The sequence below is a fragment of the Camelus bactrianus genome, chromosome 4 (genome assembly GCF_048773025.1).
Source record: "Camelus bactrianus isolate YW-2024 breed Bactrian camel chromosome 4, ASM4877302v1, whole genome shotgun sequence".
In the NCBI taxonomy this organism is placed as follows: domain Eukaryota; kingdom Metazoa; phylum Chordata; class Mammalia; order Artiodactyla; family Camelidae; genus Camelus; species Camelus bactrianus.
Genome location: NC_133542.1, coordinates 83,216,498 through 83,238,562, shown reverse-complemented (window position 1 = coordinate 83,238,562; position 22,065 = coordinate 83,216,498).

Genomic DNA, 22,065 nt, shown 5'->3' with positions numbered 1-22,065 from the left:
CCGTTTTCCGCGGCCGGCTTTGGTTCAGCACCTTCCGGGGGTGCTCTCCTGCTCAGGCTGTCTAAACGGCAGGAAGCGGCACCAGTGTTGGTGTGGAATGTTTCTTTTCTTTTCTTTTCTTTTGTGTTTTTTTTTGAAGGCTTATTTCATTTCCTTCTTTTATTTTGGCATTGCTGGCAAGGAAAATCAATTTAAACTAAGAGGCATTTCTGCATTTCACTTTTTTTGTTTGTTTGTTTTTTAACATTTTTTTATTGATTTATAATCATTTTAGAATGTTGTGTCAAATTCCAGTGTTCAGCACAATGTTTCAGTCATTCGTGGACATCTACACACACACTCATTGTCACATTTTTTTTCTCTGGAAGTTATCATAACATTTTGTGTATGTTTCCGTGTGCTACACAGTCTAATCTTGTTTATCTATCCTACAATTTTGAAACCCCAGTCTATCTATCCCTTCCCACCCTCCACCCCCCTGGCAACCACAAGTCTGTATTCTCTGTCTATCAGTCTATTTCTGTCCTGTATTTACGCTTTGCTTTTGTTTGTTTGTGTTTGTTTGTTTTTGTGTTTTAGATTCCGCATATGAGCGATCTCATATGGTGTTTTTCTTTCTCTTTCTGGCTTACGTCGCTTAGAATGACATTCTCCAGGAGCATCCATGTTGCTGCAAATGGCAGTATGTTGTCGGTTTTTATGGCTGAGTAGTAGTCCATTGTATAAATATACCACATCTTCTTTATCCAGTCACCTGTTGATGGACATTTAGGCTGTTTCCATGTTTTGGCTATTGTAAATCGTGCTGCTGTGAACATTGGGGTGCAGGTGTCATCGTGAAGTAGGGTTCCTTCTGGATACAAGCCCAGGAGTGGGATTCCTGGGTCGTATGGTAAGTGTATTCCTAGTCTTTTGAGGACTGTCCACACTGTTTTCCATAGTGGCTGCACCAAACTGCATTCCCACCAGCAGTGTAGGGTAGGAGGGTTCCCCTTTCTCCACAGCCTGTCCAGCATTTGTCATTTGTGGATTTTTGAACGACGGCCATTCTGACTGGTGTGAGGTGATACCTCATTGTAGTTTTGATTTGCATTTCTCTGATAATCAGTGGTGTCGAGCATTTTTTCATGTGCCTTTTGATCATTTGTATGTCTTGCTTGGAGAATTGCTTGTTTAGGTCTTCTGCCCGTTTTTGGATTGGGTTGTTTAGTTTTGTTCTTACTGAGTCGTATGAGCTGCTTATATATTCTGGAGATCAAGCCTTTGTCGGTTTCATTTGCGAAAATTTTCTCCCATTCCGTAGGTTGTCTTCTTGTTTTGCTTCTGGTTTCCTTTGCGGTGCAGAAGCTTGTAAGTTTCAATAGGTCCCATTTGTTTATTCTTGCTTGTATTTCTTCTAGGAGAAAATTTTTGGGATGTATGTCAGATAATGTTTTGCCTATGTTTTCCTCTAGGAGGTTTATTGCATCTTGTCTTATATTGAAGTCTTTGATGCATTCTGAGTTGATTTTTGTATATGGTGTAAGGGAGTGTTCTAGCTTCATTGTTTTACATGCTGCTGTCCAGTTTTCCCAACACCATTTGCTGAAGAGACTGTCTTTAATCCAAAGTATATTCTTGCCCCCTTTGTCGAAGATTAGTTGACCAAAAGTTTGTGGGTTCATTTCTGGGTTCTGTATTCTGTTCCATTGGTCTATATGTCTGTTTTGGTACCAATACCATGCTGTCTTGATGAGTGTAGCTGTATAGTATTGTGTGAAGTCTGGGAGAGTTATTCCTCCAGCCTCTTCCTTTCTCTTCAGTAATGCTTTGGCAATTCTAGGTCTTTGATGGTTCCATATAAATTTTATTCTGATTTGTTGCAGTTCTGTGAAATATGTCCTGGGTAATTTGGTAGGGATTGCATTAAATCCGTAGATTGCCTTGGGCAGTGTGACCCTTTTAACAATATTGATTCTTCCAATCCAAGAGCATGGGATATCTTTCCATTTTTTAAAGTCTTCTTTAATTTCCTTCATGAATGGTTTATAGTTTTCTATGTATCATTCTTTCACCTCCTTGGTTAGATTTATTCCCAGGTATTTTATTACTTTGGGTGCTATTTTAAAGGGGATTGTTTCTTTACTTTCTTTTTCTGTTGATTTCATTGTTAGTGTAAAGAAATGCAAGTGATTTTTGGACGTTGATTTTGTAACTCGCTACCTTGCTGAATTCTTCAATCAGCTCTAGTAGCTTTTGTGTGGACCTTTTAGGGTTTTCTACACACAGTAACATGTCATCAGCATATAGTGACACTTTTACCTCTTCTTTTCCAATTTGGATCCCTTTTATTTCTTTCTCTTGCCTGACGGCTGTGGCCAGGACTTCCAGGACTGTGTTGAATAGGAGTGGTGATAGTGGGCATCCTTGTCTTGTCCCAGATTTTAGTGGGAAGCGTTTGAGTTTTTCACCATTGAGTACTATGCTGGCTGTAGGTTTGTGTCATTCTAAGTGAAGTAAGCCAGAAAGAGAAAGAAAAATACCATATGAGATCGCTCATATGTGGAATCTAAAACACAAAAACAAACACAAACCAACAAACAAAAACAAAGCGTAAATACAGGACAGAAATAGACTCATCGACATAGAATACAGACTTGTGGTTGCCAGGGGGGTGGAGGGTGGGAAGGGATAGACTGGGGTTTCAAAATTGTAGAATAGATAAACAAGATTACACTGTTTATATAGCACACGGAAATATACACAAAATGTTATGACAACTCACAGAGAAAAAGATGTGACGATGAGTGTGTATATGTCCACGAATGACTGAAACATTGTGCTGAACACTGGAATTTGACACAGGATTGTAAAATGATTGTAAATCAATAAAAAATGTTAAAAAAAAAAAAAAAAAAGAAAAAGAAAAAGGAAAAGAAAAAGAAACGGGCCACGGGAGCCAATCCGCGCCCGCGGGCTGTCCGGTCCCGCCCCGGCCCCGCCCCAGCCCCGCCTCTGCCGCTCGGATCCCTCCGCCCGCCCAAGGGTCATTTCGTCGGGCAGTCGGCGGTCAGTTGGAGCGGCTGGCAGCCCTGCGGCTTTCCAGAGCGACACCGGCCCTGCTTGCCGCGGCCAGCGGCGGCAGCGGCTGCAGCGGCTGCAGCGGCGGCGGCGCGGTCCCTCCGGGAGGCGCGGCGCTGGCCGGGCGGCGGCCGCGGAGCTTCGTGCCCCGCGCGGCGACGGCGACGGCGGCGGCAGCGGCGGCGGCCCGGCAGCCAACATGGCGGCGGCGCCGGCAGCGGCCGCGCGCGCCCCGAGGTTGTCCGCGGGCAGGAGTTCGACCGGGTGCCGCGCTGCAGCAACCTGCCACCTCGGCGAGGACTCCCGCGGCTTCGAGTGGTGAGTGTCCGCCCCTAGCGTGCCGGCCGTGCCTGCCCGCAGCTGCGGCGTCGGCCCCGGCCCCGCGACCCCGACCCCGACCCCGAGCCCGGTCCCGACCCCAGCCGGGCTGCTCTGCTGTCCGCGCGCCGAGGGTCTCGCGTCGTTCCGGGCCGCTCGGGCTGAAGCGTTGCTCGCGGCGCTTCTCCGGTCGGCCCTTCCCTGGGCGGCCCTCGCTCGGCGCGGGTAGTCGGGGAGGGACCCGTGGGGGGGGGTGGGGAAGAGGTCGAGACCGTGGCACCCAGGGACCCCCCAGGACGGGAACGGGCCCATCACCCCCGTGTGCTGGCCTCGCGGGCTTCCCTTGACGTGCGACTGTGAAGTCGCGAATTCCCTTCAGGTGCCGGCGGCGGCGGCCGCGGTCTGCAAAGCGTTTGGCGGCGGCGTGTGTGCACAACCCCGAAATCGTCATCGTGTTTGCCCCCCTCGCCTCCGTTTTCCGCGGCCGGCTTTGGTTCAGCACCTTCCGGGGGTGCTCTCCTGCTCAGGCTGTCTAAACGGCAGGAAGCGGCACCAGTGTTGGTGTGGAATGTTTCTTTTCTTTTCTTTTCTTTTGTGTTTTTTTTTGAAGGCTTATTTCATTTCCTTCTTTTATTTTGGCATTGCTGGCAAGGAAAATCAATTTAAACTAAGAGGCATTTCTGCATTTCACTTTTTTTGTTTGTTTGTTTTTTAACATTTTTTTATTGATTTATAATCATTTTAGAATGTTGTGTCAAATTCCAGTGTTCAGCACAATGTTTCAGTCATTCGTGGACATCTACACACACACTCATTGTCACATTTTTTTTCTCTGGAAGTTATCATAACATTTTGTGTATGTTTCCGTGTGCTACACAGTCTAATCTTGTTTATCTATCCTACAATTTTGAAACCCCAGTCTATCTATCCCTTCCCACCCTCCACCCCCCTGGCAACCACAAGTCTGTATTCTCTGTCTATCAGTCTATTTCTGTCCTGTATTTACGCTTTGCTTTTGTTTGTTTGTGTTTGTTTGTTTTTGTGTTTTAGATTCCGCATATGAGCGATCTCATATGGTGTTTTTCTTTCTCTTTCTGGCTTACGTCGCTTAGAATGACATTCTCCAGGAGCATCCATGTTGCTGCAAATGGCAGTATGTTGTCGGTTTTTATGGCTGAGTAGTAGTCCATTGTATAAATATACCACATCTTCTTTATCCAGTCACCTGTTGATGGACATTTAGGCTGTTTCCATGTTTTGGCTATTGTAAATCGTGCTGCTGTGAACATTGGGGTGCAGGTGTCATCGTGAAGTAGGGTTCCTTCTGGATACAAGCCCAGGAGTGGGATTCCTGGGTCGTATGGTAAGTGTATTCCTAGTCTTTTGAGGACTGTCCACACTGTTTTCCATAGTGGCTGCACCAAACTGCATTCCCACCAGCAGTGTAGGGTAGGAGGGTTCCCCTTTCTCCACAGCCTGTCCAGCATTTGTCATTTGTGGATTTTTGAACGACGGCCATTCTGACTGGTGTGAGGTGATACCTCATTGTAGTTTTGATTTGCATTTCTCTGATAATCAGTGGTGTCGAGCATTTTTTCATGTGCCTTTTGATCATTTGTATGTCTTGCTTGGAGAATTGCTTGTTTAGGTCTTCTGCCCGTTTTTGGATTGGGTTGTTTAGTTTTGTTCTTACTGAGTCGTATGAGCTGCTTATATATTCTGGAGATCAAGCCTTTGTCGGTTTCATTTGCGAAAATTTTCTCCCATTCCGTAGGTTGTCTTCTTGTTTTGCTTCTGGTTTCCTTTGCGGTGCAGAAGCTTGTAAGTTTCAATAGGTCCCATTTGTTTATTCTTGCTTGTATTTCTTCTAGGAGAAAATTTTTGGGATGTATGTCAGATAATGTTTTGCCTATGTTTTCCTCTAGGAGGTTTATTGCATCTTGTCTTATATTGAAGTCTTTGATGCATTCTGAGTTGATTTTTGTATATGGTGTAAGGGAGTGTTCTAGCTTCATTGTTTTACATGCTGCTGTCCAGTTTTCCCAACACCATTTGCTGAAGAGACTGTCTTTAATCCAAAGTATATTCTTGCCCCCTTTGTCGAAGATTAGTTGACCAAAAGTTTGTGGGTTCATTTCTGGGTTCTGTATTCTGTTCCATTGGTCTATATGTCTGTTTTGGTACCAATACCATGCTGTCTTGATGAGTGTAGCTGTATAGTATTGTGTGAAGTCTGGGAGAGTTATTCCTCCAGCCTCTTCCTTTCTCTTCAGTAATGCTTTGGCAATTCTAGGTCTTTGATGGTTCCATATAAATTTTATTCTGATTTGTTGCAGTTCTGTGAAATATGTCCTGGGTAATTTGGTAGGGATTGCATTAAATCCGTAGATTGCCTTGGGCAGTGTGACCCTTTTAACAATATTGATTCTTCCAATCCAAGAGCATGGGATATCTTTCCATTTTTTAAAGTCTTCTTTAATTTCCTTCATGAATGGTTTATAGTTTTCTATGTATCATTCTTTCACCTCCTTGGTTAGATTTATTCCCAGGTATTTTATTACTTTGGGTGCTATTTTAAAGGGGATTGTTTCTTTACTTTCTTTTTCTGTTGATTTCATTGTTAGTGTAAAGAAATGCAAGTGATTTTTGGACGTTGATTTTGTAACTCGCTACCTTGCTGAATTCTTCAATCAGCTCTAGTAGCTTTTGTGTGGACCTTTTAGGGTTTTCTACACACAGTAACATGTCATCAGCATATAGTGACACTTTTACCTCTTCTTTTCCAATTTGGATCCCTTTTATTTCTTTCTCTTGCCTGACGGCTGTGGCCAGGACTTCCAGGACTGTGTTGAATAGGAGTGGTGATAGTGGGCATCCTTGTCTTGTCCCAGATTTTAGTGGGAAGCGTTTGAGTTTTTCACCATTGAGTACTATGCTGGCTGTAGGTTTGTGTCATTCTAAGTGAAGTAAGCCAGAAAGAGAAAGAAAAATACCATATGAGATCGCTCATATGTGGAATCTAAAACACAAAAACAAACACAAACCAACAAACAAAAACAAAGCGTAAATACAGGACAGAAATAGACTCATCGACATAGAATACAGACTTGTGGTTGCCAGGGGGGTGGAGGGTGGGAAGGGATAGACTGGGGTTTCAAAATTGTAGAATAGATAAACAAGATTACACTGTTTATATAGCACACGGAAATATACACAAAATGTTATGACAACTCACAGAGAAAAAGATGTGACGATGAGTGTGTATATGTCCACGAATGACTGAAACATTGTGCTGAACACTGGAATTTGACACAGGATTGTAAAATGATTGTAAATCAATAAAAAATGTTAAAAAAAAAAAAAAAAAAGAAAAAGAAAAAGGAAAAGAAAAAGAAACGGGCCACGGGAGCCAATCCGCGCCCGCGGGCTGTCCGGTCCCGCCCCGGCCCCGCCCCAGCCCCGCCTCTGCCGCTCGGATCCCTCCGCCCGCCCAAGGGTCATTTCGTCGGGCAGTCGGCGGTCAGTTGGAGCGGCTGGCAGCCCTGCGGCTTTCCAGAGCGACACCGGCCCTGCTTGCCGCGGCCAGCGGCGGCAGCGGCTGCAGCGGCTGCAGCGGCGGCGGCGCGGTCCCTCCGGGAGGCGCGGCGCTGGCCGGGCGGCGGCCGCGGAGCTTCGTGCCCCGCGCGGCGACGGCGACGGCGGCGGCAGCGGCGGCGGCCCGGCAGCCAACATGGCGGCGGCGCCGGCAGCGGCCGCGCGCGCCCCGAGGTTGTCCGCGGGCAGGAGTTCGACCGGGTGCCGCGCTGCAGCAACCTGCCACCTCGGCGAGGACTCCCGCGGCTTCGAGTGGTGAGTGTCCGCCCCTAGCGTGCCGGCCGTGCCTGCCCGCAGCTGCGGCGTCGGCCCCGGCCCCGCGACCCCGACCCCGACCCCGAGCCCGGTCCCGACCCCAGCCGGGCTGCTCTGCTGTCCGCGCGCCGAGGGTCTCGCGTCGTTCCGGGCCGCTCGGGCTGAAGCGTTGCTCGCGGCGCTTCTCCGGTCGGCCCTTCCCTGGGCGGCCCTCGCTCGGCGCGGGTAGTCGGGGAGGGACCCGTGGGGGGGGGTGGGGAAGAGGTCGAGACCGTGGCACCCAGGGACCCCCCAGGACGGGAACGGGCCCATCACCCCCGTGTGCTGGCCTCGCGGGCTTCCCTTGACGTGCGACTGTGAAGTCGCGAATTCCCTTCAGGTGCCGGCGGCGGCGGCCGCGGTCTGCAAAGCGTTTGGCGGCGGCGTGTGTGCACAACCCCGAAATCGTCATCGTGTTTGCCCCCCTCGCCTCCGTTTTCCGCGGCCGGCTTTGGTTCAGCACCTTCCGGGGGTGCTCTCCTGCTCAGGCTGTGTAAACGGCAGGAAGCGGCACCAGTGTTGGTGTGGAATGTTTCTTTTCTTTTCTTTTCTTTTGTGTTTTTTTTTGAAGGCTTATTTCATTTCCTTCTTTTATTTTGGCATTGCTGGCAAGGAAAATCAATTTAAACTAAGAGGCATTTCTGCATTTCACTTTTTTTGTTTGTTTGTTTTTTAACATTTTTTTATTGATTTATAATCATTTTAGAATGTTGTGTCAAATTCCAGTGTTCAGCACAATGTTTCAGTCATTCGTGGACATCTACACACACACTCATTGTCACATTTTTTTTCTCTGGAAGTTATCATAACATTTTGTGTATGTTTCCGTGTGCTACACAGTCTAATCTTGTTTATCTATCCTACAATTTTGAAACCCCAGTCTATCTATCCCTTCCCACCCTCCACCCCCCTGGCAACCACAAGTCTGTATTCTCTGTCTATCAGTCTATTTCTGTCCTGTATTTACGCTTTGCTTTTGTTTGTTTGTGTTTGTTTGTTTTTGTGTTTTAGATTCCGCATATGAGCGATCTCATATGGTGTTTTTCTTTCTCTTTCTGGCTTACGTCGCTTAGAATGACATTCTCCAGGAGCATCCATGTTGCTGCAAATGGCAGTATGTTGTCGGTTTTTATGGCTGAGTAGTAGTCCATTGTATAAATATACCACATCTTCTTTATCCAGTCACCTGTTGATGGACATTTAGGCTGTTTCCATGTTTTGGCTATTGTAAATCGTGCTGCTGTGAACATTGGGGTGCAGGTGTCATCGTGAAGTAGGGTTCCTTCTGGATACAAGCCCAGGAGTGGGATTCCTGGGTCGTATGGTAAGTGTATTCCTAGTCTTTTGAGGACTGTCCACACTGTTTTCCATAGTGGCTGCACCAAACTGCATTCCCACCAGCAGTGTAGGGTAGGAGGGTTCCCCTTTCTCCACAGCCTGTCCAGCATTTGTCATTTGTGGATTTTTGAACGACGGCCATTCTGACTGGTGTGAGGTGATACCTCATTGTAGTTTTGATTTGCATTTCTCTGATAATCAGTGGTGTCGAGCATTTTTTCATGTGCCTTTTGATCATTTGTATGTCTTGCTTGGAGAATTGCTTGTTTAGGTCTTCTGCCCGTTTTTGGATTGGGTTGTTTAGTTTTGTTCTTACTGAGTCGTATGAGCTGCTTATATATTCTGGAGATCAAGCCTTTGTCGGTTTCATTTGCGAAAATTTTCTCCCATTCCGTAGGTTGTCTTCTTGTTTTGCTTCTGGTTTCCTTTGCGGTGCAGAAGCTTGTAAGTTTCAATAGGTCCCATTTGTTTATTCTTGCTTGTATTTCTTCTAGGAGAAAATTTTTGGGATGTATGTCAGATAATGTTTTGCCTATGTTTTCCTCTAGGAGGTTTATTGCATCTTGTCTTATATTGAAGTCTTTGATGCATTCTGAGTTGATTTTTGTATATGGTGTAAGGGAGTGTTCTAGCTTCATTGTTTTACATGCTGCTGTCCAGTTTTCCCAACACCATTTGCTGAAGAGACTGTCTTTAATCCAAAGTATATTCTTGCCCCCTTTGTCGAAGATTAGTTGACCAAAAGTTTGTGGGTTCATTTCTGGGTTCTGTATTCTGTTCCATTGGTCTATATGTCTGTTTTGGTACCAATACCATGCTGTCTTGATGAGTGTAGCTGTATAGTATTGTGTGAAGTCTGGGAGAGTTATTCCTCCAGCCTCTTCCTTTCTCTTCAGTAATGCTTTGGCAATTCTAGGTCTTTGATGGTTCCATATAAATTTTATTCTGATTTGTTGCAGTTCTGTGAAATATGTCCTGGGTAATTTGGTAGGGATTGCATTAAATCCGTAGATTGCCTTGGGCAGTGTGACCCTTTTAACAATATTGATTCTTCCAATCCAAGAGCATGGGATATCTTTCCATTTTTTAAAGTCTTCTTTAATTTCCTTCATGAATGGTTTATAGTTTTCTATGTATCATTCTTTCACCTCCTTGGTTAGATTTATTCCCAGGTATTTTATTACTTTGGGTGCTATTTTAAAGGGGATTGTTTCTTTACTTTCTTTTTCTGTTGATTTCATTGTTAGTGTAAAGAAATGCAAGTGATTTTTGGACGTTGATTTTGTAACTCGCTACCTTGCTGAATTCTTCAATCAGCTCTAGTAGCTTTTGTGTGGACCTTTTAGGGTTTTCTACACACAGTAACATGTCATCAGCATATAGTGACACTTTTACCTCTTCTTTTCCAATTTGGATCCCTTTTATTTCTTTCTCTTGCCTGACGGCTGTGGCCAGGACTTCCAGGACTGTGTTGAATAGGAGTGGTGATAGTGGGCATCCTTGTCTTGTCCCAGATTTTAGTGGGAAGCGTTTGAGTTTTTCACCATTGAGTACTATGCTGGCTGTAGGTTTGTGTCATTCTAAGTGAAGTAAGCCAGAAAGAGAAAGAAAAATACCATATGAGATCGCTCATATGTGGAATCTAAAACACAAAAACAAACACAAACCAACAAACAAAAACAAAGCGTAAATACAGGACAGAAATAGACTCATCGACATAGAATACAGACTTGTGGTTGCCAGGGGGGTGGAGGGTGGGAAGGGATAGACTGGGGTTTCAAAATTGTAGAATAGATAAACAAGATTACACTGTTTATATAGCACACGGAAATATACACAAAATGTTATGACAACTCACAGAGAAAAAGATGTGACGATGAGTGTGTATATGTCCACGAATGACTGAAACATTGTGCTGAACACTGGAATTTGACACAGGATTGTAAAATGATTGTAAATCAATAAAAAATGTTAAAAAAAAAAAAAAAAAAGAAAAAGAAAAAGGAAAAGAAAAAGAAACGGGCCACGGGAGCCAATCCGCGCCCGCGGGCTGTCCGGTCCCGCCCCGGCCCCGCCCCAGCCCCGCCTCTGCCGCTCGGATCCCTCCGCCCGCCCAAGGGTCATTTCGTCGGGCAGTCGGCGGTCAGTTGGAGCGGCTGGCAGCCCTGCGGCTTTCCAGAGCGACACCGGCCCTGCTTGCCGCGGCCAGCGGCGGCAGCGGCTGCAGCGGCTGCAGCGGCGGCGGCGCGGTCCCTCCGGGAGGCGCGGCGCTGGCCGGGCGGCGGCCGCGGAGCTTCGTGCCCCGCGCGGCGACGGCGACGGCGGCGGCAGCGGCGGCGGCCCGGCAGCCAACATGGCGGCGGCGCCGGCAGCGGCCGCGCGCGCCCCGAGGTTGTCCGCGGGCAGGAGTTCGACCGGGTGCCGCGCTGCAGCAACCTGCCACCTCGGCGAGGACTCCCGCGGCTTCGAGTGGTGAGTGTCCGCCCCTAGCGTGCCGGCCGTGCCTGCCCGCAGCTGCGGCGTCGGCCCCGGCCCCGCGACCCCGACCCCGACCCCGAGCCCGGTCCCGACCCCAGCCGGGCTGCTCTGCTGTCCGCGCGCCGAGGGTCTCGCGTCGTTCCGGGCCGCTCGGGCTGAAGCGTTGCTCGCGGCGCTTCTCCGGTCGGCCCTTCCCTGGGCGGCCCTCGCTCGGCGCGGGTAGTCGGGGAGGGACCCGTGGGGGGGGGTGGGGAAGAGGTCGAGACCGTGGCACCCAGGGACCCCCCAGGACGGGAACGGGCCCATCACCCCCGTGTGCTGGCCTCGCGGGCTTCCCTTGACGTGCGACTGTGAAGTCGCGAATTCCCTTCAGGTGCCGGCGGCGGCGGCCGCGGTCTGCAAAGCGTTTGGCGGCGGCGTGTGTGCACAACCCCGAAATCGTCATCGTGTTTGCCCCCCTCGCCTCCGTTTTCCGCGGCCGGCTTTGGTTCAGCACCTTCCGGGGGTGCTCTCCTGCTCAGGCTGTCTAAACGGCAGGAAGCGGCACCAGTGTTGGTGTGGAATGTTTCTTTTCTTTTCTTTTCTTTTGTGTTTTTTTTTGAAGGCTTATTTCATTTCCTTCTTTTATTTTGGCATTGCTGGCAAGGAAAATCAATTTAAACTAAGAGGCATTTCTGCATTTCACTTTTTTTGTTTGTTTGTTTTTTAACATTTTTTTATTGATTTATAATCATTTTAGAATGTTGTGTCAAATTCCAGTGTTCAGCACAATGTTTCAGTCATTCGTGGACATCTACACACACACTCATTGTCACATTTTTTTTCTCTGGAAGTTATCATAACATTTTGTGTATGTTTCCGTGTGCTACACAGTCTAATCTTGTTTATCTATCCTACAATTTTGAAACCCCAGTCTATCTATCCCTTCCCACCCTCCACCCCCCTGGCAACCACAAGTCTGTATTCTCTGTCTATCAGTCTATTTCTGTCCTGTATTTACGCTTTGCTTTTGTTTGTTTGTGTTTGTTTGTTTTTGTGTTTTAGATTCCGCATATGAGCGATCTCATATGGTGTTTTTCTTTCTCTTTCTGGCTTACGTCGCTTAGAATGACATTCTCCAGGAGCATCCATGTTGCTGCAAATGGCAGTATGTTGTCGGTTTTTATGGCTGAGTAGTAGTCCATTGTATAAATATACCACATCTTCTTTATCCAGTCACCTGTTGATGGACATTTAGGCTGTTTCCATGTTTTGGCTATTGTAAATCGTGCTGCTGTGAACATTGGGGTGCAGGTGTCATCGTGAAGTAGGGTTCCTTCTGGATACAAGCCCAGGAGTGGGATTCCTGGGTCGTATGGTAAGTGTATTCCTAGTCTTTTGAGGACTGTCCACACTGTTTTCCATAGTGGCTGCACCAAACTGCATTCCCACCAGCAGTGTAGGGTAGGAGGGTTCCCCTTTCTCCACAGCCTGTCCAGCATTTGTCATTTGTGGATTTTTGAACGACGGCCATTCTGACTGGTGTGAGGTGATACCTCATTGTAGTTTTGATTTGCATTTCTCTGATAATCAGTGGTGTCGAGCATTTTTTCATGTGCCTTTTGATCATTTGTATGTCTTGCTTGGAGAATTGCTTGTTTAGGTCTTCTGCCCGTTTTTGGATTGGGTTGTTTAGTTTTGTTCTTACTGAGTCGTATGAGCTGCTTATATATTCTGGAGATCAAGCCTTTGTCGGTTTCATTTGCGAAAATTTTCTCCCATTCCGTAGGTTGTCTTCTTGTTTTGCTTCTGGTTTCCTTTGCGGTGCAGAAGCTTGTAAGTTTCAATAGGTCCCATTTGTTTATTCTTGCTTGTATTTCTTCTAGGAGAAAATTTTTGGGATGTATGTCAGATAATGTTTTGCCTATGTTTTCCTCTAGGAGGTTTATTGCATCTTGTCTTATATTGAAGTCTTTGATGCATTCTGAGTTGATTTTTGTATATGGTGTAAGGGAGTGTTCTAGCTTCATTGTTTTACATGCTGCTGTCCAGTTTTCCCAACACCATTTGCTGAAGAGACTGTCTTTAATCCAAAGTATATTCTTGCCCCCTTTGTCGAAGATTAGTTGACCAAAAGTTTGTGGGTTCATTTCTGGGTTCTGTATTCTGTTCCATTGGTCTATATGTCTGTTTTGGTACCAATACCATGCTGTCTTGATGAGTGTAGCTGTATAGTATTGTGTGAAGTCTGGGAGAGTTATTCCTCCAGCCTCTTCCTTTCTCTTCAGTAATGCTTTGGCAATTCTAGGTCTTTGATGGTTCCATATAAATTTTATTCTGATTTGTTGCAGTTCTGTGAAATATGTCCTGGGTAATTTGGTAGGGATTGCATTAAATCCGTAGATTGCCTTGGGCAGTGTGACCCTTTTAACAATATTGATTCTTCCAATCCAAGAGCATGGGATATCTTTCCATTTTTTAAAGTCTTCTTTAATTTCCTTCATGAATGGTTTATAGTTTTCTATGTATCATTCTTTCACCTCCTTGGTTAGATTTATTCCCAGGTATTTTATTACTTTGGGTGCTATTTTAAAGGGGATTGTTTCTTTACTTTCTTTTTCTGTTGATTTCATTGTTAGTGTAAAGAAATGCAAGTGATTTTTGGACGTTGATTTTGTAACTCGCTACCTTGCTGAATTCTTCAATCAGCTCTAGTAGCTTTTGTGTGGACCTTTTAGGGTTTTCTACACACAGTAACATGTCATCAGCATATAGTGACACTTTTACCTCTTCTTTTCCAATTTGGATCCCTTTTATTTCTTTCTCTTGCCTGACGGCTGTGGCCAGGACTTCCAGGACTGTGTTGAATAGGAGTGGTGATAGTGGGCATCCTTGTCTTGTCCCAGATTTTAGTGGGAAGCGTTTGAGTTTTTCACCATTGAGTACTATGCTGGCTGTAGGTTTGTGTCATTCTAAGTGAAGTAAGCCAGAAAGAGAAAGAAAAATACCATATGAGATCGCTCATATGTGGAATCTAAAACACAAAAACAAACACAAACCAACAAACAAAAACAAAGCGTAAATACAGGACAGAAATAGACTCATCGACATAGAATACAGACTTGTGGTTGCCAGGGGGGTGGAGGGTGGGAAGGGATAGACTGGGGTTTCAAAATTGTAGAATAGATAAACAAGATTACACTGTTTATATAGCACACGGAAATATACACAAAATGTTATGACAACTCACAGAGAAAAAGATGTGACGATGAGTGTGTATATGTCCACGAATGACTGAAACATTGTGCTGAACACTGGAATTTGACACAGGATTGTAAAATGATTGTAAATCAATAAAAAATGTTAAAAAAAAAAAAAAAAAAGAAAAAGAAAAAGGAAAAGAAAAAGAAACGGGCCACGGGAGCCAATCCGCGCCCGCGGGCTGTCCGGTCCCGCCCCGGCCCCGCCCCAGCCCCGCCTCTGCCGCTCGGATCCCTCCGCCCGCCCAAGGGTCATTTCGTCGGGCAGTCGGCGGTCAGTTGGAGCGGCTGGCAGCCCTGCGGCTTTCCAGAGCGACACCGGCCCTGCTTGCCGCGGCCAGCGGCGGCAGCGGCTGCAGCGGCTGCAGCGGCGGCGGCGCGGTCCCTCCGGGAGGCGCGGCGCTGGCCGGGCGGCGGCCGCGGAGCTTCGTGCCCCGCGCGGCGACGGCGACGGCGGCGGCAGCGGCGGCGGCCCGGCAGCCAACATGGCGGCGGCGCCGGCAGCGGCCGCGCGCGCCCCGAGGTTGTCCGCGGGCAGGAGTTCGACCGGGTGCCGCGCTGCAGCAACCTGCCACCTCGGCGAGGACTCCCGCGGCTTCGAGTGGTGAGTGTCCGCCCCTAGCGTGCCGGCCGTGCCTGCCCGCAGCTGCGGCGTCGGCCCCGGCCCCGCGACCCCGACCCCGACCCCGAGCCCGGTCCCGACCCCAGCCGGGCTGCTCTGCTGTCCGCGCGCCGAGGGTCTCGCGTCGTTCCGGGCCGCTCGGGCTGAAGCGTTGCTCGCGGCGCTTCTCCGGTCGGCCCTTCCCTGGGCGGCCCTCGCTCGGCGCGGGTAGTCGGGGAGGGACCCGTGGGGGGGGGTGGGGAAGAGGTCGAGACCGTGGCACCCAGGGACCCCCCAGGACGGGAACGGGCCCATCACCCCCGTGTGCTGGCCTCGCGGGCTTCCCTTGACGTGCGACTGTGAAGTCGCGAATTCCCTTCAGGTGCCGGCGGCGGCGGCCGCGGTCTGCAAAGCGTTTGGCGGCGGCGTGTGTGCACAACCCCGAAATCGTCATCGTGTTTGCCCCCCTCGCCTCCGTTTTCCGCGGCCGGCTTTGGTTCAGCACCTTCCGGGGGTGCTCTCCTGCTCAGGCTGTCTAAACGGCAGGAAGCGGCACCAGTGTTGGTGTGGAATGTTTCTTTTCTTTTCTTTTCTTTTGTGTTTTTTTTTGAAGGCTTATTTCATTTCCTTCTTTTATTTTGGCATTGCTGGCAAGGAAAATCAATTTAAACTAAGAGGCATTTCTGCATTTCACTTTTTTTGTTTGTTTGTTTTTTAACATTTTTTTATTGATTTATAATCATTTTAGAATGTTGTGTCAAATTCCAGTGTTCAGCACAATGTTTCAGTCATTCGTGGACATCTACACACACACTCATTGTCACATTTTTTTTCTCTGGAAGTTATCATAACATTTTGTGTATGTTTCCGTGTGCTACACAGTCTAATCTTGTTTATCTATCCTACAATTTTGAAACCCCAGTCTATCTATCCCTTCCCACCCTCCACCCCCCTGGCAACCACAAGTCTGTATTCTCTGTCTATCAGTCTATTTCTGTCCTGTATTTACGCTTTGCTTTTGTTTGTTTGTGTTTGTTTGTTTTTGTGTTTTAGATTCCGCATATGAGCGATCTCATATGGTGTTTTTCTTTCTCTTTCTGGCTTACGTCGCTTAGAATGACATTCTCCAGGAGCATCCATGTTGCTGCAAATGGCAGTATGTTGTCGGTTTTTATGGCTGAGTAGTAGTCCATTGTATAAATATACCACATCTTCTTTATCCAGTCACCTGTTGATGGACATTTAGGCTGTTTCCATGTTTTGGCTATTGTAAATCGTGCTGCTGTGAACATTGGGGTGCAGGTGTCATCGTGAAGTAGGGTTCCTTCTGGATACAAGCCCAGGAGTGGGATTCCTGGGTCGTATGGTAAGTGTATTCCTAGTCTTTTGAGGACTGTCCACACTGTTTTCCATAGTGGCTGCACCAAACTGCATTCCCACCAGCAGTGTAGGGTAGGAGGGTTCCCCTTTCTCCACAGCCTGTCCAGCATTTGTCATTTGTGGATTTTTGAACGACGGCCATTCTGACTGGTGTGAGGTGATACCTCATTGTAGTTTTGATTTGCATTTCTCTGATAATCAGTGGTGTCGAGCATTTTTTCATGTGCCTTTTGATCATTTGTATGTCTTGCTTGGAGAATTGCTTGTTTAGGTCTTCTGCCCGTTTTTGGATTGGGTTGTTTAGTTTTGTTCTTACTGAGTCGTATGAGCTGCTTATATATTCTGGAGATCAAGCCTTTGTCGGTTTCATTTGCGAAAATTTTCTCCCATTCCGTAGGTTGTCTTCTTGTTTTGCTTCTGGTTTCCTTTGCGGTGCAGAAGCTTGTAAGTTTCAATAGGTCCCATTTGTTTATTCTTGCTTGTATTTCTTCTAGGAGAAAATTTTTGGGATGTATGTCAGATAATGTTTTGCCTATGTTTTCCTCTAGGAGGTTTATTGCATCTTGTCTTATATTGAAGTCTTTGATGCATTCTGAGTTGATTTTTGTATATGGTGTAAGGGAGTGTTCTAGCTTCATTGTTTTACATGCTGCTGTCCAGTTTTCCCAACACCATTTGCTGAAGAGACTGTCTTTAATCCAAAGTATATTCTTGCCCCCTTTGTCGAAGATTAGTTGACCAAAAGTTTGTGGGTTCATTTCTGGGTTCTGTATTCTGTTCCATTGGTCTATATGTCTGTTTTGGTACCAATACCATGCTGTCTTGATGAGTGTAGCTGTATAGTATTGTGTGAAGTCTGGGAGAGTTATTCCTCCAGCCTCTTCCTTTCTCTTCAGTAATGCTTTGGCAATTCTAGGTCTTTGATGGTTCCATATAAATTTTATTCTGATTTGTTGCAGTTCTGTGAAATATGTCCTGGGTAATTTGGTAGGGATTGCATTAAATCCGTAGATTGCCTTGGGCAGTGTGACCCTTTTAACAATATTGATTCTTCCAATCCAAGAGCATGGGATATCTTTCCATTTTTTAAAGTCTTCTTTAATTTCCTTCATGAATGGTTTATAGTTTTCTATGTATCATTCTTTCACCTCCTTGGTTAGATTTATTCCCAGGTATTTTATTACTTTGGGTGCTATTTTAAAGGGGATTGTTTCTTTACTTTCTTTTTCTGTTGATTTCATTGTTAGTGTAAAGAAATGCAAGTGATTTTTGGACGTTGATTTTGTAACTCGCTACCTTGCTGAATTCTTCAATCAGCTCTAGTAGCTTTTGTGTGGACCTTTTAGGGTTTTCTACACACAGTAACATGTCATCAGCATATAGTGACACTTTTACCTCTTCTTTTCCAATTTGGATCCCTTTTATTTCTTTCTCTTGCCTGACGGCTGTGGCCAGGACTTCCAGGACTGTGTTGAATAGGAGTGGTGATAGTGGGCATCCTTGTCTTGTCCCAGATTTTAGTGGGAAGCGTTTGAGTTTTTCACCATTGAGTACTATGCTGGCTGTAGGTTTGTGTCATTCTAAGTGAAGTAAGCCAGAAAGAGAAAGAAAAATACCATATGAGATCGCTCATATGTGGAATCTAAAACACAAAAACAAACACAAACCAACAAACAAAAACAAAGCGTAAATACAGGACAGAAATAGACTCATCGACATAGAATACAGACTTGTGGTTGCCAGGGGGGTGGAGGGTGGGAAGGGATAGACTGGGGTTTCAAAATTGTAGAATAGATAAACAAGATTACACTGTTTATATAGCACACGGAAATATACACAAAATGTTATGACAACTCACAGAGAAAAAGATGTGACGATGAGTGTGTATATGTCCACGAATGACTGAAACATTGTGCTGAACACTGGAATTTGACACAGGATTGTAAAATGATTGTAAATCAATAAAAAATGTTAAAAAAAAAAAAAAAAAAGAAAAAGAAAAAGGAAAAGAAAAAGAAACGGGCCACGGGAGCCAATCCGCGCCCGCGGGCTGTCCGGTCCCGCCCCGGCCCCGCCCCAGCCCCGCCTCTGCCGCTCGGATCCCTCCGCCCGCCCAAGGGTCATTTCGTCGGGCAGTCGGCGGTCAGTTGGAGCGGCTGGCAGCCCTGCGGCTTTCCAGAGCGACACCGGCCCTGCTTGCCGCGGCCAGCGGCGGCAGCGGCTGCAGCGGCTGCAGCGGCGGCGGCGCGGTCCCTCCGGGAGGCGCGGCGCTGGCCGGGCGGCGGCCGCGGAGCTTCGTGCCCCGCGCGGCGACGGCGACGGCGGCGGCAGCGGCGGCGGCCCGGCAGCCAACATGGCGGCGGCGCCGGCAGCGGCCGCGCGCGCCCCGAGGTTGTCCGCGGGCAGGAGTTCGACCGGGTGCCGCGCTGCAGCAACCTGCCACCTCGGCGAGGACTCCCGCGGCTTCGAGTGGTGAGTGTCCGCCCCTAGCGTGCCGGCCGTGCCTGCCCGCAGCTGCGGCGTCGGCCCCGGCCCCGCGACCCCGACCCCGACCCCGAGCCCGGTCCCGACCCCAGCCGGGCTGCTCTGCTGTCCGCGCGCCGAGGGTCTCGCGTCGTTCCGGGCCGCTCGGGCTGAAGCGTTGCTCGCGGCGCTTCTCCGGTCGGCCCTTCCCTGGGCGGCCCTCGCTCGGCGCGGGTAGTCGGGGAGGGACCCGTGGGGGGGGGTGGGGAAGAGGTCGAGACCGTGGCACCCAGGGACCCCCCAGGACGGGAACGGGCCCATCACCCCCGTGTGCTGGCCTCGCGGGCTTCCCTTGACGTGCGACTGTGAAGTCGCGAATTCCCTTCAGGTGCCGGCGGCGGCGGCCGCGGTCTGCAAAGCGTTTGGCGGCGGCGTGTGTGCACAACCCCGAAATCGTCATCGTGTTTGCCCCCCTCGCCTCCGTTTTCCGCGGCCGGCTTTGGTTCAGCACCTTCCGGGGGTGCTCTCCTGCTCAGGCTGTCTAAACGGCAGGAAGCGGCACCAGTGTTGGTGTGGAATGTTTCTTTTCTTTTCTTTTCTTTTGTGTTTTTTTTTGAAGGCTTATTTCATTTCCTTCTTTTATTTTGGCATTGCTGGCAAGGAAAATCAATTTAAACTAAGAGGCATTTCTGCATTTCACTTTTTTTGTTTGTTTGTTTTTTAACATTTTTTTATTGATTTATAATCATTTTAGAATGTTGTGTCAAATTCCAGTGTTCAGCACAATGTTTCAGTCATTCGTGGACATCTACACACACACTCATTGTCACATTTTTTTTCTCTGGAAGTTATCATAACATTTTGTGTATGTTTCCGTGTGCTACACAGTCTAATCTTGTTTATCTATCCTACAATTTTGAAACCCCAGTCTATCTATCCCTTCCCACCCTCCACCCCCCTGGCAACCACAAGTCTGTATTCTCTGTCTATCAGTCTATTTCTGTCCTGTATTTACGCTTTGCTTTTGTTTGTTTGTGTTTGTTTGTTTTTGTGTTTTAGATTCCGCATATGAGCGATCTCATATGGTGTTTTTCTTTCTCTTTCTGGCTTACGTCGCTTAGAATGACATTCTCCAGGAGCATCCATGTTGCTGCAAATGGCAGTATGTTGTCGGTTTTTATGGCTGAGTAGTAGTCCATTGTATAAATATACCACATCTTCTTTATCCAGTCACCTGTTGATGGACATTTAGGCTGTTTCCATGTTTTGGCTATTGTAAATCGTGCTGCTGTGAACATTGGGGTGCAGGTGTCATCGTGAAGTAGGGTTCCTTCTGGATACAAGCCCAGGAGTGGGATTCCTGGGTCGTATGGTAAGTGTATTCCTAGTCTTTTGAGGACTGTCCACACTGTTTTCCATAGTGGCTGCACCAAACTGCATTCCCACCAGCAGTGTAGGGTAGGAGGGTTCCCCTTTCTCCACAGCCTGTCCAGCATTTGTCATTTGTGGATTTTTGAACGACGGCCATTCTGACTGGTGTGAGGTGATACCTCATTGTAGTTTTGATTTGCATTTCTCTGATAATCAGTGGTGTCGAGCATTTTTTCATGTGCCTTTTGATCATTTGTATGTCTTGCTTGGAGAATTGCTTGTTTAGGTCTTCTGCCCGTTTTTGGATTGGGTTGTTTAGTTTTGTTCTTACTGAGTCGTATGAGCTGCTTATATATTCTGGAGATCAAGCCTTTGTCGGTTTCATTTGCGAAAATTTTCTCCCATTCCGTAGGTTGTCTTCTTGTTTTGCTTCTGGTTTCCTTTGCGGTGCAGAAGCTTGTAAGTTTCAATAGGTCCCATTTGTTTATTCTTGCTTGTATTTCTTCTAGGAGAAAATTTTTGGGATGTATGTCAGATAATGTTTTGCCTATGTTTTCCTCTAGGAGGTTTATTGCATCTTGTCTTATATTGAAGTCTTTGATGCATTCTGAGTTGATTTTTGTATATGGTGTAAGGGAGTGTTCTAGCTTCATTGTTTTACATGCTGCTGTCCAGTTTTCCCAACACCATTTGCTGAAGAGACTGTCTTTAATCCAAAGTATATTCTTGCCCCCTTTGTCGAAGATTAGTTGACCAAAAGTTTGTGGGTTCATTTCTGGGTTCTGTATTCTGTTCCATTGGTCTATATGTCTGTTTTGGTACCAATACCATGCTGTCTTGATGAGTGTAGCTGTATAGTATTGTGTGAAGTCTGGGAGAGTTATTCCTCCAGCCTCTTCCTTTCTCTTCAGTAATGCTTTGGCAATTCTAGGTCTTTGATGGTTCCATATAAATTTTATTCTGATTTGTTGCAGTTCTGTGAAATATGTCCTGGGTAATTTGGTAGGGATTGCATTAAATCCGTAGATTGCCTTGGGCAGTGTGACCCTTTTAACAATATTGATTCTTCCAATCCAAGAGCATGGGATATCTTTCCATTTTTTAAAGTCTTCTTTAATTTCCTTCATGAATGGTTTATAGTTTTCTATGTATCATTCTTTCACCTCCTTGGTTAGATTTATTCCCAGGTATTTTATTACTTTGGGTGCTATTTTAAAGGGGATTGTTTCTTTACTTTCTTTTTCTGTTGATTTCATTGTTAGTGTAAAGAAATGCAAGTGATTTTTGGACGTTGATTTTGTAACTCGCTACCTTGCTGAATTCTTCAATCAGCTCTAGTAGCTTTTGTGTGGACCTTTTAGGGTTTTCTACACACAGTAACATGTCATCAGCATATAGTGACACTTTTACCTCTTCTTTTCCAATTTGGATCCCTTTTATTTCTTTCTCTTGCCTGACGGCTGTGGCCAGGACTTCCAGGACTGTGTTGAATAGGAGTGGTGATAGTGGGCATCCTTGTCTTGTCCCAGATTTTAGTGGGAAGCGTTTGAGTTTTTCACCATTGAGTACTATGCTGGCTGTAGGTTTGTGTCATTCTAAGTGAAGTAAGCCAGAAAGAGAAAGAAAAATACCATATGAGATCGCTCATATGTGGAATCTAAAACACAAAAACAAACACAAACCAACAAACAAAAACAAAGCGTAAATACAGGACAGAAATAGACTCATCGACATAGAATACAGACTTGTGGTTGCCAGGGGGGTGGAGGGTGGGAAGGGATAGACTGGGGTTTCAAAATTGTAGAATAGATAAACAAGATTACACTGTTTATATAGCACACGGAAATATACACAAAATGTTATGACAACTCACAGAGAAAAAGATGTGACGATGAGTGTGTATATGTCCACGAATGACTGAAACATTGT